The sequence below is a fragment of the Nicotiana tabacum genome, chromosome 4 (genome assembly GCF_000715075.1).
Source record: "Nicotiana tabacum cultivar K326 chromosome 4, ASM71507v2, whole genome shotgun sequence".
NCBI lineage: Eukaryota > Viridiplantae > Streptophyta > Magnoliopsida > Solanales > Solanaceae > Nicotiana > Nicotiana tabacum.
In genome coordinates, this window is record NC_134083.1 from 22,615,756 (window position 1) to 22,621,755 (window position 6,000).

The window sequence follows — 6,000 nt, forward strand, 5'->3', positions numbered from 1 at the left end:
TCTGGAGTGGAGGTGCACTAATAGGAGCTGGTGGTGCATTATAGGCTAGTTGGTCGGAATAATGCATCTGAGAGCCACGACCACCTGAGGCACTGTGGGATGCCTGGAGCGCTAAATAAAACGGCCTGGGAGGATGACCTCTACCAAAAGTACTCCTGCCTCTAGATGAGGTACCGCTAAACTCACCGGAATAACGAGGTCTCTTCTCCTACCCTTGACCTCCTTGAGTAAGAACCATTTCAACTCGTCTGGCGACATTAGCAGCAGCTTGAAAAGAAATCTCACTCCGAGTCTCCTTAGCCATCTGCAATCTAATAGGCTGAGCAAGTCCATCAATAAACCTCCTCACCCTCTCTCTCTCGGTGGGAAGCAGAAGAATAGCATGGCGGGCCAAATCCACAAAACGGGTCTCATACTGACTAACAGTCATACTGCCCTGCTGGAGATGCTCAAACTAATGGCGGCGCTCCTCTCTCAATGTGATAGGCAGAAACTTCTCTATGAAGAGCTGAGAGAACTGGTCCCAAGTAAGAGAAGGCGACCCAGCTGGTCTGGTCAACAAGTAATCTCTCCACCATTTCTTGGCGGAACCAGTCATCTAAAATGCAGCAAAATTGACCCCATTGGTCTCCACTATACCCATGTTTTGTAGAACCTCGTGACAGCTGTTAAGATACTCCTGGGGATCCTCTGAAGGAGCACCAATGAAGAACATGAAAGAGCTTGGTAAACCTGTCCAATCTCCATAAAGCCTCAAAAGACATAGCTGGCCCATCTCCGACCTGTGCCGTAATAACCGGCTGAACTAATCCGACTGGTTGAGCTGCTGGAGCCTGATACTGGGGAGCTATTTCCTCCGGAGCGGGAGTGGTGGGAGTCTGGGATCCTCCTCCAGCCTGAGAGACTACTGGTGCCATGGGAAATGCGCCAGTCTGGGCCACACTCTCCATAAGGCCCACCAAACGGACCAAAGCGTCTTGAAGTACTGGGGTAGCAATGAACCCCTCCGGTCTGGGCTGGAACCTCCTCGTCAGGCTCTATCTGAGGCTCCACTGCTGGAGCTGCCGCTCGGGCTCTAGGCTGAGCCCCGCCCCTGCCTCGGCCTCGGCCTCGACCTCTGCCCCGCGTAGGAGCTGCCACTGGAGGCTCTGGCTGTTGCTCAGCTGAGGAACTGGTATGTGTTCTCTCCATCTGCGGGAGAATAAGAATAGAAGAGTGCAATCAGCATTGTGAAAGCAAAATCGCACGACAGAGAAGAATATAAGTGAAACTTGTTCCTAAACTTCATAGTCTCTAGAAGATAAGCACATACGTCTCCGTACCGATCCACCGGACTCTACTAAGCTTGCTCGTGAATCGTGAGACCTAGGCAACCTAGTGCTCTTATACCAACTGTCACGACCCAAAATTTCCCACCGACGGGACCGTGATGGCGCCTAACATTTCACTTGCTAGGCAAGACAACGTTAGAGAAACATTAAGCCAATTCCTTATTCCCATTCAGTAATTAACAATAATTAACTAAGAAGAAATATAATAAGTGTGGAATATCATAAAACTGTAATAATTACTACCACCCGGATCTGGAGTCACAATTCACAAGCATTCTAGAATTTACTACAAGTAATAGTCTGAAGAAATACAATGGTCTGAATGAAAGAAACAGTAGAATAAAAAAGATAGACGAGGACTTCAAGGTCTATGAAGGCCGACAGATCTACCTTGAGTCTCCGGACAATGGACCCAATAGTAAAATCTCGATCAACCTGAGCCGGTATCAAAATCTGCATAGAAAAGTGCAGAGTGGAGTATCAGTACAACCAACCCCATGTACTGGTAAGTGTCGAGCCTAACCTCGACGAAGTAGTGACGAGGCTAAGGCAAGGCACCTACAAATCAACCTGTACAATTTAACAGTGTATATACAAATAACATAAATGAAGAACTAAATAGGAAATGTCGGGAGGGGAACATGCCGAGGGGAATACAAGATAAATAACTACAACAGAATGATCACTGGAGCAGTCAATATACCATGAATCAACAGGAGCACGAATACAGTAAGGGAAAAATGCACGGCATCACCCTTCGTGCTTTTACTCTCAATCTCACCATAAAATCAATAGAAACGACACAACATCACCCTTCGTGCATTAACTCTCATATCATGGCACGACATCACCCTTCGTGCTTTTACACTCACAATATGGCACGACATCACCCTTCGTGCTTTTACACTCACAATATGGCACGGCATCACCCTTCGTGTATTAACACTCACAATATGGCACGACATCACCCTTTGTGCATTAACTCTCATATCATGGCAAGTCATCACCCTTCTTGCATTAACACTCTCCCTTACCATAATGCAATGCATAAATAACAACAGGGAGATAGAATAACAAGTACAAACCTTACTTCAACATTTGGTTCCACAATATAAATCTCAACTTTTAAATAAATACTCGATTACCAACAGAAAATCCATAAACATGATAATGACGATCAATTTAACAACACTAGTATAAACATGTAGCAATTAGCCATAGGAAGAGACAATATAAGAAAACGGAAGAAACATGAAAAAACAGGTAAATTGGCGGCGCATAAGTACTCGTCACCTCACATATACGCCGCTCACATGAATTTAACTTAGCAAGTAATCTAAGGTTCCTAATTCCCTCAAATCAGGGTTAGACACAACACTTATCTCGCTTTGAAGGCCACTTAATTATCAATCACAACTTTTCCTTTGGAATTCACCTCCAAACCACTCGTATCTATTCAAAAATAACTCAATAATATCAAATATTGCTAAAGAAATCAATTATATTGCATGAATTAAATTTCCCAAAATTTCCTCCAAAAAGTTAAAAAATTGACCCCGGGCCCGCTTGGTCAAAATCCGAGGTTCGGACCAAAATGCACTTACCCATTCATCCACGAGCCAGAATATATAATTAATTTTGTAATCCAACCTCAAATTGAGGTCTAAATCCTCAAATTTTCAAAATCCCTAGTTTCTACCCTAACCTCTAATTCTACCATGAAAACTCTAGATTTTAGGTTGAATTCTTGTAAAATGAAGTAAAAGATTGAAAGAAACGAGTTAAGGAACACTTACCTATGATTTGGGGAAGAAAATGTCTTTGAAAAATCGCCCTAGGCCTCATATCCTTTTGAAACGAGAAGAAAAATGGCTGGAGTCCGAATTAAATGAACTCAATGCCCAGCGACCTTCGCATCTGCGGTGCTTTGGTCACACCTACGCATCAGCACTTGCGGACAGGACGTGCGCTTCTGCAAAAAAGGACTGGGCCAACTAGGGCCGCACCTGCGGACAGGGTTCCACTTCTGCGGTCCCGCTCCTGCGAAGAGAAGTCCGCATCTGCGGAAACATTAAGTCCAGGCCAGGGTCGCACCTGCGACCAAAGGCTCGCAGGTGCGGGCATACCAGATTTGGTGCACCAGCAGCTTTGTTGAGGTTTGAACTCAACTCGTGCATCGCCCGAATGGTACCCGAGCCCTCGGGGCTCCAAACCAAACATGCACGCAAGTCTAAAAATATCATACAGACTTGCTCGCGCGATCAAATTGCCAAAATAATACCTAGAACTATGAATTTAGCACCAAATCAAGTAAATTCTCAAGAACACTTTAAAGTTACTATTTTCTCAACTGAAGGTCCGACTCACGTCAAATCAACTCCATTTCTCACCAAATTTCACACACAAATCTTAAATATCATAATGAACCCGTACCAGGCTCCGGAACCAAAATACGGACCCGGTACTAACAATGCCAAACTTCAATCATTTCTTAAAAATAAATAATTTCCAAACTTTTAATTTTCATCAAAAATTCATAACTTGAGTTAGGGACCTCCGAATTCGATTTCGGGCATACGCCCAGGTCCCATAATTCGATACGGACCCACCGGGACCATCAAAATACGGATCCGGTCCCGTTTACCAAAAATGTTGACTGAAGTCAACTAAAATCAACTTTTAAGGCATAAATTCTTATTTCCATTAATTTTCAACATAAAAGCTTTCCGAAAACCTGCGCGGACTGCACACGCAAATCGAGGATGGTAAAAATGAGATTTTTAAGGCTTAAGAGCGCATATTCGAGTTCTAAAACATAAGATGACCTTTTGGGTCATCACAACTAATTACCACTAATATATTTTTGAGTAGTGTAATTACCATGAATACAGTTCCACTTAGTGTAATTTTCATTAAATAGGCTAATCAACCACTAAGATAATTAAGTAAATACTTACCGACGGCCTCCCACGTTATTGTGTAATAAAACATACAAAATAATTATGCATAAGATTATATATTTAAATTACTGACAGAAATCCATCGGTACTGTATGAACAAAATTCAAAATATTATGTAAATGCAGTAGCGATTGAGTTCGTCGATAACTTTATTTTCTCTTTGTCACGACCCATAATCCGACTAGTCATGATGGCACCTAACCCATCCGCTAGGTAAGCCACTTAACCACTAACCAATTCCAATAACAACTAATAAAGCAATTCAAGTAAAGAATTATCTTAATCTTATGCAGTCCCCAAGAACTGGTAGTGCAAATAATGAGCTTCTAAGAATAGAGTTTACAAAGCGGAAATGAAATGAATACATAGTCTATTTGATTAGTACTTAAACAAAGTTTTACAGATCTAAAGCTACCACGAACAAGAGGTAGCTACAGCCGGGACGTAGGTACATCTTCAATCTAGCTCCTATCGAACACACCAACAACAACAACCAACATCTGCACGCAAGGTGCAGAAGTGTAGTATAAGTACAACCAACCCCATAAACTCAATAAGTAACAAACCTAACCTTAGGTTGAAAGCAGTGACGAGCTAACACAAGGTCGGGTGCAATGCCAAAATCCCACAACAGTTCGTAACAACACAAATACAAGGATAAAAGAGGTATCTCAGAAGTAAAAATGCTCAACTCATTCACAGTTCCAGAAAATGGTCATGATTTTCAAGTATCTCAGTGAAAAACCCCAAGTCTCTTACCAAAAATGCCAAAAATACGAGTAAGTTTGAAAACTGTAATTTTCCAAATATCCTTTCCACAATAAATAAAAAAGTTTCATTTTATTTCTAGATAACAAGTATAAAATACCTCTCTATGCCCACATATCAATGTGTATAAAAAGAATCTTGAATGACGTGATACCATATAGAACGAAGAAAAATGCATCTCTATGCCTGTATGTCATGCGTGCATGCAAATGCCATGTACCTCAGAGATGAATCATGTACTCACACTCTCAGAGTACTCAATCTCACTGTCTCGCATCCTCTCTCACTATGCTCTCACTCAATCACTCAGCGCTACACACACACACACACACACACACACACACACACACACACACACACACACACACACACACACACATATATATATATATATATATATATATATATATATATATATATATATATATATATATATAGTCGACTGCGCTCATTGGGGGTGTGCAGACTCCGGAGGGGCTCCTTCAGCCCAAGCGCTATATTGCTGCGGCGTGCAGCCCGATCCAATATTGTTGTGGCATGCAACCCGATCCAATATTGTTACGGCGTGCAACCCGATCAAATAGTGTTGCGGCGTTCAACCCGATCCAATAATATGTATATATAGCCCGAAGGCTTGTTGCGGCGTGCAACCCGATCCATATAAAATATAATCAATATAATACGCTGCGGCGTACAGCCTGATCCCAAAATATCACTCTCACTCAGGCCCTCGGCCTCACTCAGTTATCGCTCTCTCCAGTCTCGCTCACCGGCTCACAATGTCATGAAACTAGCCCGACAAACAATGATATGATATATCAATAACAACAACTGAGACTAAGATATGATATGAATGCATGAATATGACTGAGTACAAAATATCGATGAAATCAGTGAGATGACAGCAAGAAACGACCATTGTAGGTCCTAACAACATCAGC